The sequence below is a fragment of the Rhododendron vialii genome, chromosome 8a, assembly GCF_030253575.1.
Source record: "Rhododendron vialii isolate Sample 1 chromosome 8a, ASM3025357v1".
Lineage (NCBI taxonomy): Eukaryota > Viridiplantae > Streptophyta > Magnoliopsida > Ericales > Ericaceae > Rhododendron > Rhododendron vialii.
The window spans coordinates 10491970-10503599 of record NC_080564.1 but is presented as its reverse complement, the minus strand read 5'-3'; the positions used below and the strand labels follow the sequence as shown (position 1 = coordinate 10503599).

Here is an 11630-nt window from a genome sequence, read left to right as displayed (position 1 = left end):
CAACGAATATGATCAATAATGTTATGGAGTAATTTGGTGATGTTTAGAACAAGTTAGAAGTGATCGGATGTCAAAATAACGAAGTTCGGAACAAAACAGTAAAAGCTGATTTTAGGGCACTTTGTATCCATACTAGAAATCCTAGTATGAATACAGATTGGCTTCGTGACACATCAGAGAATCCTGTATCCATACTGACCAGAGTAGTATCCATACAGATGGGGTTCGAGCAGATTTTCTGAAATTTCAAGGATTTCAATCTCAACAACAACAATAACAACCAAGGACATGATTCAAGACAAGGAAAACACTTCTATCACATATATTAAGAGGTAAAATCCCTACTTCGAAGCCGAAGAACAAAACCCATGAAAATACAAGCCCTAACTTTCTAAAATCGAAACCGTGTGCAATACGGCTCCTCCGAGTTCAAACCAACGGAATACGGATCACAATACGTGTAGGGATGAAAGATTGGAGGTAGTTTTGAGTGGGTTTTGGGTGGAAAGAGAGCAAGAGAGATGGGAGGGAGCCGAGAGAGAGGGAGAGGAAAAAATGATCTCCTACTCTCTCACCTTCCTATATATACCCATATATCTACTAATCACACTTGCACCCTTTCACAACCAATTCTATTCATTTGGCTCCAAATCACATAAACACAATTATTTCATATTTCTTTTTTCATAATCAAACATTTATAAAACATTAACATTCGATAAAAAATAATTACGGGTCTCTACAAGTTGGATAGGATTATAATACCTAGGGTTGGTCGAATTGAATCAAAAGTCGAAACTTTAAATTTGGAGAAGATGACCTTGGGTTTGGCTATGGGGGAACCTTGGGATTGAATTGAGGCTTGTTTGAGGATGCTTGGGGTTATAGGGAGTGATTGGGATGGTTGAATTGGATCTCGGTTGGGTCTAGGTACGAAACCCAATTTTCTTTCTATCACTTTCTCTCTTTAGAACTCCATTGATTGAAACTCAAATTGCCCACGGTTTTCTCTCTTTTCTGACTCGGTGGAGTGTGGAAATGTGGTGTGTGTGCCCGTAGGTTAGTGGGTAGGAGTTTATATAGGAAATTTTGGAGATGTTGCATAAGATTAAATTTAATGGAGGTTGTGTTCATGAAATTTGGAGATGGACGAAATAAGGCTAGGTTCGGGTTCAGAGAGGGAGCAAGAGGTGGATAGGAATGAATTGAATTCAAATATTTCTTGGGGATAAAAGATTTTTCCGTTTTGCGCGAGGGGGATGAATATGATTTTCTTGGAGGGAAAGAAATGGAGAGAGAGTGAGCTATGGGAGATTTTAAGCTGTGGGAGAGAGAGAGAGAGAGAGAGAGAGAGAGAGAGAGGCAGTGAGGGAGAGAGAGTGCTGGGGGAGTGAAAGAAAGGTGCATGCATGTATATATATTTATTTGTAATTATAAATGCATGTGTGTGTATATACATATATATATATACATATATATATATATATATACATATATATATATATATATACATATATATATATATATACATATATATATATATATAATAAAACAGAGCTGTGTTTGAATCCAAAAGATAACCAACGCTCTAGATTTATCCTCATACTTACATAAATCTCTGCCCTTCATCTTACAAAGGGCATTTTTGTAAATACTTAACATTATTAGGGCAAGAATAAAGCACAGTTTTTATGGAAATATTATTTGAATCCTTCCAAAAAAGGGAAGTGCAGCCACCGATGGAGCACATCATCGTCTCTCTCTCTCTCTCTCTTTGGAGAAACCGATCTGCTCCATCTTCTCTCTCTCTCTCTCTCTCTCTCTCTCTCTCTCTCTCTCTCTCTCTCTCTCTCACACACACACACACACAACCAACAATACCTCTCCGTCTTCGTCTTCCGAATCCCACCAACGCCAAGCCGCCGATGACTTCCACCAGTCCACACGCTCTTTTCCCTCCATCACTCTGTCAATCGTCTCTCTCCGCCATACCCACCGCCTCTCCCCTCTCTATTTTGATTTCGGGTTCTCTCTCTCATTCGTCCAGGTATACTGTTGCTCCCCTTTTTTCCAATTTTGTAACCCTAATTGTTGAATTAGTGTTGGTCGCAACCTTTTTTTTTATAGCTTTAAAGATAAAGAAAGAGAATTTGGGGGAAATCAAATTCCTTCTCATCTTCTATATTCTGCCTGTTTTTCTGGAAAAAATTGTAGGGAATATAAAAGCAACAGGGCATCCAAAATGGTGTTATCGGGTATAGGGAAAGAGATTAAAAGAAAAAATCTTTCTCAAAATGAGAAATTGTTTATAAAGAAATAGGGCATCCAAAATGGTGATTTATATTTTTGTGCTGCGTTATTGTTTATGCCTATTCGAGGAAGCTACTTTTTGTTTGGAACTTAGTGTTCTTAGGATCATTACTGTAACTTTCAGGGCATGAAGTACTTGGATGAAAATGAGTGAGTCTGAAAGTGCTTTTGGAGGTAAAAGAAACATTGTTTTTCTTTTCAGGGCATTAAGTACTTGCATTATTTTCCTTTAATTCTTTTTGACTCCAATATAGTTATTGTTTGAAAAATCAAGGTAGCATGTCTTTTGGCAAATGGAGTTTGTTCCTTTTTGCCTTATTAACTGTTGTTGATTTTTGCTCTACAGGTTTTAAGATACCATACCCACATCCAAAATATGCTCTTTCAAACTCAACTGAGACGACATGAAAAGACTTTAAGCAATCAATCTCGAACCTATCTTTGGCCTTTGTTTTGTTTGATTGGAAATGGTCCTCTTTGATTCTGTTAAGAGACTCAATCTTTGTTGGTCATTACGATACTTTGTTTGGCATTTGGTTTTTGGTTATTTTTGTTTGTTTGGCATTGAAATATGACTAACCTGTAATGTGGCTATTTTTCTTCGTAACTTTGGTATTGTAACCATCTCTGTATTTATTTTCTATATCACCGAGTATATGTGAAGTCACCATCTCATGCTTATCTAAAAGAAGTCACCTGTTATAGGAGTTGCCACATTGTCTCGCATTAGCATGGCAGACGAATTTGGTGATCTTGAACTATTGTAATTTGGATAGCATGAGAGACTCAATAGAGACAGCCGGACATTTGTTTATGTTAGCGACAAAGAGTAGTTTTTTCTTCTTCTTTTTTGCCTTCATCGGAGTAGCAGAAACCACCGAGGTCAAAGGTAACCACTCTCCCACCTTCATTGCTAAACAAATGATTTCATATGGATTTTGTTTTTCATTATCGCTTTCCATTTGCATGGATTTTTTTTGGTAACTCAAGGGAGAGTCATGTTGGTTGGACAAGGTATATCAGTTGAGGGACATGGTAATTGTCATAGATGAGTCAGATTCCTGAACGTAGGTTGACACATCTTCAACATCACCTTACTCCCACTGAACTGTTGCTGATGCATCTCATTGGAAATGCTTCTGGTGCCGTTCAATATGATGGATAAACAAGGAAATGACTCTGGTCACCGGGGTAGGATATAGTCAGTGTCAGTGTGCCGCAACTGGCTTCTCTCTTTTGGCTGTCAATTGCATGCAGTTTGACCGTTCACCTTTTTTTTATTTCTTTTCATTCCGTTCTCAGATTAGATTAGAGACTATGAGAACTATTAGTAATACTGTTTAATAGGCAGCTGTACAAAACAAAGTCTGGTCTGGGGAAATCCCTTCCTACTCTGCTCTGCTCTGTTGTTCATTCCTTCTATTTTGTACTGTACAAGGTTTTCCTTAGCGTGCCTTTAGTTCCAGAGATCGAGCATCAAGATAGCCATAGGTTGGTTGACAAACCCAAGGGCAGAGCAAAGCCAGCAAGCTACGGCTTCAAATAGAGAATCAAAAGGTGTTAAATGGAGCCATTTTCTCATGTGCCCGAAAGAGAAAGGGACGAATTGAAGCGTTAGAGATGTTTGCACTTTTTTTTTTTGTGCCCTAAAGGCAAACTAAATGACTTAAGCAATTAGTTTGGTACACATAGTAGTTTGCACTTTTTTTTTTGTTCGCTAGATTAAAGGATGTTGCATGAACCAAACTAAGTTGGATATAGAGTGAATCAAACTAATATGTTGATGCATACTCTACAATGTATAATTGAGATGAGTATTTGTTCTAAAAAATTACGTGCTAATCTAGGTTCGCCGAAGACAAAAATGCACAGAAGTTGGTAGCATGGAATCGCACTCATGGATTTTCGCTCCCATAGACACTAATAATTTCAAATGCCAAGAGAATTCGAATAAACCAATTTGCGTTCATGCTGTCCAATGTAAGATTTTTCCGTACATGATTTCATGGTTAATATTTTTTTTCATTATATACCTACACTTCGAATTTGTGAATTTTTTCGTGCGTACAATAGTATCGCGTTATTGGCCGCATCGAAAAAATATATGTTGAACACCTATGGATTGATTTATGCAATACATGCTTTAAGCAAGTTGAAGATCAGTATGGTTGGGTTGTGTGTAATCATGGTTGGGTTGTGTGTAATCAATGCGGACAAGAAGATGTCCAAACCGTAACCAGGTATTCATTTTTATAATGAGTGCTACAACTTAGATGTAACACATCCAAAGCGGTTGAATTATTTGCATGCATCTTAGATATAATGTAAAGATTACAATGAAAGACTCCACTGGCTCAATGGAGCTCTTGCTAAAGGATACGAAGGCAGAATTTATCTTACAATGTGTCGCATCCAATCTGAAGAAATTAATGTTAATGGTGAATACTTAAAAGCTAGATCTAAATCACACTGTATAGAATTAAAATAATATAGCAATACCTTTATTTGTTATGTTTTGCCAAGATAGAATTTAAATAATATAGCAATACCTTTATTTGTGATGTTTTGCCAAGATAATGGGGTGCAAATGCTCACAGACTATGTTTCTCAATATTATGGACGCTCATACGTGTTTATTATTGTTGCTCCAAAGGTTGCGTGTCTTAACCATTGTGTCTCTGTTGTGACTTTCGTATTAAAAGTTGATTGGTGAGAAGGATGTTTGCACATTTTCAAAGGTAATAAATGATTACACAGATTGTAGGTGTTATAAGTTGTCCTTTTTATTTCATTGTCATACCCAGATTATACATAAATCACTTCACATTTTTAATCTTATTTATGTAGGAATGTCGAGGACTGACAAAGGAACGATGGGGTCGTCATGATAAGAGCTTTGTTAAGATATTGGGAATCTCATAATGACATTTTATTTGTTACGTTAAGTTTTACAAATATATATTCAGTTTGACTTTATTTAATTTTTATTATGTGTGTTGGGTGATTTGTTGATTTTGGAAACTTTTGACCTGCTTGAATATTTTTTGCACCTCAATTTGTCCTGCGCATATTCCGGTGCTCCCTTTGCTCATTGTTTGACCCGTGCCTTCAGGCACGGGCATTCGCTAGTATATATATATAGGGATTTTCAAGTAAGTGATCCCTCATTTTGTTAAAATGAGGGACTTTCATTTCCTGATTAAATTTTAAAAATCCGAGCCGTTCAATGTGTGCAGAACGTGATTTTAAGGGTACACGTGGGAAATCAGCAAAAAAGATGACCGGGAAAGGCTTCATCCGAGCAGTTTTTTTTTGAACCGTTCAATGAAAACTGCTCGGATGAAGCCCTTCCCGGTCATTTTTTTTGTTGATTTCTCACGAAAACCCTTAAAATCACATTCTGATCACTTTGAGCGGCTCGGATCATTGAAATTCAATCGGGAATGGGAGTCCTGTATTTTAATAAAATGAGGGATCCCTCACCGGAACCTAACTCTATATATATATACTAGTGTTTGCCCGTGCCTACGGCACTACGCACCTCGGTTGAAATTGAAATTACCCTTTGAAACTTGATAGTGGCTCAAAACATTATTTCAATTTGTAGGTAGCTAAAAATTTTTAGGTAGTTCCAAATTGCTGGAAATTAACCCATTTTTCTTGAATGGCGAAGATTTTTTTTTATTGATATAAAAAAAAGGATTATCCCGTGACAATCATCTGCAACTTAGCACAAATTTGATAAAATAAAAAAGAAACTGTACAAAGCAAAAAAGGAAAAGAGTTTTCAGATCACAACTCGACACAGAATGTGCATAAACCCAACTAAGAGATAGAAGAGCACAAACCAACTTGAAGTATTGATCCAAAATGAGCCCCTGTCTTGAAGCATGAAAATGCCGAGCACCACCTAGAAATTAATGCAGTAACCAAAATCAGTATTGATCCAAGCTACCGGGGTATTGTCCATAAGCCATAACAACCAAGCATTTTGGTACTGAATCATGTATACACCATCAGGTGTCCTAGAGATAAGAAAAGTTCATAAGAGTCTAAGGTACACCGAAATGAAAAAGTACAATAAATATGACAGTTCAAGTGTCGGCCTCCAAAAGAAATCACCTCAAGAAGGGAATCATTGAGCTACGGTCTCCAAACAAAAGACCTAAAAATTATAAGAAAAAAACCTCACCAAACCACTACATAAGCAACCCACTGAAATAAATAGAATTTGTCAATCTTTCTTATCGACTCAAGCCAAGAATGTAAGAGCGCTAAAACCATCAACGAAGAAGGATTATTGGTAATCATTAAAGCAAAATTGGTCCCCATGCAACAATGTACAGTTCCAGCAGCATCAACCAAAAGTTATAATGTATAAGAAAGGTGTGAAGATTATTACTCGAAACAGCTGACCTGTTTATTTGTATATGCAAAAATAGGCTTTTTGACCACAATTTAAGGGAACAAAAGGAAAAAGACTATTGGATCAAGTGAATCCGAGCCTCTGGGTCCCTACACTTCCTGCAATTTCTTTCCAAAACTATTTTCTGTTTTTCCTTGGGGCCTATTCTGCTTAATTGGCTTAAGAATACTTCTCTTTCACCAGAATTGTCAGTAAGTACTGATCAAAAAAATAATGCCGGTAGGTCTTTTTTTCTTTGAGTTATGCTTTTCGTCTACAATTTGCTGCTTATTTCATTTCATTTTATTTTTTTTAAAAGGGATGGAAAAAAAATGCCTGAATGGGAAAAAAGAGCCTATAAGCTGGGAAGTTTTGAATAATGTTTAAAATTTGAAGAGCCCATAAATTTTTTTTGCTTTTGTTTCCTTGGCTTTTTTTAAGATGTCTGAATGGAGTTCATTCTATTTCTACCATGCATTTTAACAAACACCTTGAAAGCAAACGTATGCCATGGGTGATTAATAAGAAACCGAAAACCCAGTAATAATTGCAAACTTCAAAATAGAAAATGGTACTAAACAAATAAAACGTTGAACTTACAAAGGAGGGAGAGAGGACGATGGTGATGGAGGTGGTGCCTTGAGAGAGAGAGAGAGAGAGAGAGAGAGAGGAATTCTGGCTTTGGGGTTTCAAAAGACGAAGTACGGTGAATACATCGTTTTGGAATGTGGTGGCGAGGCATGTATGGCAGTTGTGTAATTAGCTTTAAAATGTGGGCTCTTTAATGAAATGAGCTCTTTAATGAGATGAGCAGAATGCCTCTCAGCCCTTGGATCAAATCAATCCTAGCCATTCCAATAACTTGTCCCCACACCCTTCTGTTTTATAATAGACTAGCGAATGCCCGTGCCTGAAGGCACGGGTCAAACAATGAGCAAAGGGAGCACCGGAATATGCGCAGGACAAATTGAGGTGCAAAAAATATTCAAGCAGGTCAAAAGTTTCCAAAATCAACAAATCACCCAACACACATAATAAAAATTAAATAAAGTCAAACTGAATATATATTTGTAAAACTTAACGTAACAAATAAAATGTCATTATGAGATTCCCAATATCTTAACAAAGCTCTTATCATGACGACCCCATCGTTCCTTTGTCAGTCCTCGACATTCCTACATAAATAAGATTAAAAATGTGAAGTGATTTATGTATAATCTGGGTATGACAATGAAATAAAAAGGACAACTTATAACACCTACAATCTGTGTAATCATTTATTACCTTTGAAAATGTGCAAACATCCTTCTCACCAATCAACTTTTAATACGAAAGTCACAACAGAGACACAATGGTTAAGACACGCAACCTTTGGAGCAACAATAATAAACACGTATGAGCGTCCATAATATTGAGAAACATAGTCTGTGAGCATTTGCACCCCATTATCTTGGCAAAACATCACAAATAAAGGTATTGCTATATTATTTAAATTCTATCTTGGCAAAACATAACAAATAAAGGTATTGCTATATTATTTTAATTCTATACAGTGTGATTTAGATCTAGCTTTTAAGTATTCACCATTAACATTAATTTCTTCAGATTGGATGCGACACATTGTAAGATAAATTCTGCCTTCGTATCCTTTAGCAAGAGCTCCATTGAGCCAGTGGAGTCTTTCATTGCAATCTTTACATTATATCTAAGATGCATGCAAATAATTCAACCGCTTTGGATGTGTTACATCTAAGTTGTAGCACTCATTATAAAAATGAATACCTGGTTACGGTTTGGACATCTTCTTGTCCGCATTGATTACACACAACCCAACCATGATTACACACAACCCAACCATACTGATCTTCAACTTGCTTAAAGCATGTATTGCATAAATCAATCCATAGGTGTTCAACATATATTTTTTCGATGCGGCCAATAACGCGATACTATTGTACGCACGAAAAAATTCACAAATTCGAAGTGTAGGTATATAATGAAAAAAAATATTAACCATGAAATCATGTACGGAAAAATCTTACATTGGACAGCATGAACGCAAATTGGTTTATTCGAATTCTCTTGGCATTTGAAATTATTAGTGTCTATGGGAGCGAAAATCCATGAGTGCGATTCCATGCTACCAACTTCTGTGCATTTTTGTCTTCGGCGAACCTAGATTAGCACGTAATTTTTTAGAACAATTAATCAAACAAAATAATACTCATCTCAATTATACATTGTAGAGTATGCATCAACATATTAGTTTGATTCACTCTATATCCAACTTAGTTTGGTTCATGCAACATCCTTTAATCTAGCGAACAAAAAAAAAAGTGCAAACTACTATGTGTACCAAACTAATTGCTTAAGTCATTTAGTTTGCCTTTAGGGCACAAAAAAAAAAAGTGCAAACATCTCTAACGCTTCAATTCGTCCCTTTCTCTTTCGGGCACATGAGAAAATGGCTCCATTTAACACCTTTTGATTCTCTATTTGAAGCCGTAGCTTGCTGGCTTTGCTCTGCCCTTGGGTTTGTCAACCAACCTATGGCTATCTTGATGCTCGATCTCTGGAACTAAAGGCACGCTAAGGAAAACCTTGTACAGTACAAAATAGAAGGAATGAACAACAGAGCAGAGCAGAGTAGGAAGGGATTTCCCCAGACCAGACTTTGTTTTGTACAGCTGCCTATTAAACAGTATTACTAATAGTTCTCATAGTCTCTAATCTAATCTGAGAACGGAATGAAAAGAAATAAAAAAAAGGTGAACGGTCAAACTGCATGCAATTGACAGCCAAAAGAGAGAAGCCAGTTGCGGCACACTGACACTGACTATATCCTACCCCGGTGACCAGAGTCATTTCCTTGTTTATCCATCATATTGAACGGCACCAGAAGCATTTCCAATGAGATGCATCAGCAACAGTTCAGTGGGAGTAAGGTGATGTTGAAGATGTGTCAACCTACGTTCAGGAATCTGACTCATCTATGACAATTACCATGTCCCTCAACTGATATACCTTGTCCAACCAACATGACTCTCCCTTGAGTTACCAAAAAAAATCCATGCAAATGGAAAGCGATAATGAAAAACAAAATCCATATGAAATCATTTGTTTAGCAATGAAGGTGGGAGAGTGGTTACCTTTGACCTCGGTGGTTTCTGCTACTCCGATGAAGGCAAAAAAGAAGAAGAAAAAACTACTCTTTGTCGCTAACATAAACAAATGTCCGGCTGTCTCTATTGAGTCTCTCATGCTATCCAAATTACAATAGTTCAAGATCACCAAATTCGTCTGCCATGCTAATGCGAGACAATGTGGCAACTCCTATAACAGGTGACTTCTTTTAGATAAGCATGAGATGGTGACTTCACATATACTCGGTGATATAGAAAATAAATACAGAGATGGTTACAATACCAAAGTTACGAAGAAAAATAGCCACATTACAGGTTAGTCATATTTCAATGCCAAACAAACAAAAATAACCAAAAACCAAATGCCAAACAAAGTATCGTAATGACCAACAAAGATTGAGTCTCTTAACAGAATCAAAGAGGACCATTTCCAATCAAACAAAACAAAGGCCAAAGATAGGTTCGAGATTGATTGCTTAAAGTCTTTTCATGTCGTCTCAGTTGAGTTTGAAAGAGCATATTTTGGATGTGGGTATGGTATCTTAAAACCTGTAGAGCAAAAATCAACAACAGTTAATAAGGCAAAAAGGAACAAACTCCATTTGCCAAAAGACATGCTACCTTGATTTTTCAAACAATAACTATATTGGAGTCAAAAAGAATTAAAGGAAAATAATGCAAGTACTTAATGCCCTGAAAAGAAAAACAATGTTTCTTTTACCTCCAAAAGCACTTTCAGACTCACTCATTTTCATCCAAGTACTTCATGCCCTGAAAGTTACAGTAATGATCCTAAGAACACTAAGTTCCAAACAAAAAGTAGCTTCCTCGAATAGGCATAAACAATAACGCAGCACAAAAATATAAATCACCATTTTGGATGCCCTATTTCTTTATAAACAATTTCTCATTTTGAGAAAGATTTTTTCTTTTAATCTCTTTCCCTATACCCGATAACACCATTTTGGATGCCCTGTTGCTTTTATATTCCCTACAATTTTTTCCAGAAAAACAGGCAGAATATAGAAGATGAGAAGGAATTTGATTTCCCCCAAATTCTCTTTCTTTATCTTTAAAGCCATAAAAAAAAAGGTTGCGACCAACACTAATTCAACAATTAGGGTTACAAAATTGGAAAAAAGGGGAGCAACAGTATACCTGGACGAATGAGAGAGAGAACCCGAAATCAAAATAGAGAGGGGAGTGGCGGTGGGTATGGCGGAGAGAGACGATTGATAGAGTGATGGAGGGAAAAGAGCGTGTGGACTGGTGGAAGTCATCGGCGGCTTGGCGTTGGTGGGATTCGGAAGACGAAGACGGAGAGGTATTGTTGGTTGTGTGTGTGTGTGTGTGTGTGAGAGAGAGAGAGAGAGAGAGAGAGAGAGAGAGAGAGAGAGAGAGAGAAGATGGAGCAGATCGGTTTCTCCAAAGAGAGAGAGAGAGACGATGATGTGCTCCATCGGTGGCTGCACTTCCCTTTTTTGGAAGGATTCAAATAATATTTCCATAAAAACTGTGCTTTATTCTTACCCTAATAATGTTAAGTATTTACAAAAATGCCTTTTGTAAGATGAAGGGCAGAGATTTATGTAAGTATGAGGATAAATCTAGAGCGTTGGTTATCTTTTGGATTCAAACACAGCTCTGTTTTATTATATAGATATAATATATATATATATATATATATATATATATATATCTACCTAATAAAACACAAAGGTGTGGGCCTCCACACAAGACAAGTTGATCCAAGGGTTGAGATTGATTTGATC

General features: G+C 36.8%; 2 long non-coding RNA genes across 2 annotated transcripts; one reads left to right on the top strand and one right to left on the bottom strand.

The window, feature by feature from the left end:
* The first annotated feature begins 1785 nt into the window (after window positions 1–1785).
* Window positions 1786–3167, top strand: LOC131336549 (uncharacterized). Its single transcript, XR_009202865.1, has 3 exons — window positions 1786–2047; window positions 2435–2484; window positions 2657–3167. It is a non-coding gene; the product is annotated as an uncharacterized LOC131336549 (long non-coding RNA).
* A 6898-nt stretch (window positions 3168–10065) lies between these two features.
* Window positions 10066–11349, bottom strand: LOC131336548 (uncharacterized). The gene is made up of 3 exons (XR_009202864.1): window positions 11017–11349; window positions 10580–10629; window positions 10066–10407 (listed from the first exon to the last, which is right to left on the bottom strand). It is a non-coding gene; the product is annotated as an uncharacterized LOC131336548 (long non-coding RNA).
* Between the last annotated feature and the right edge of the window lie 281 nt (window positions 11350–11630).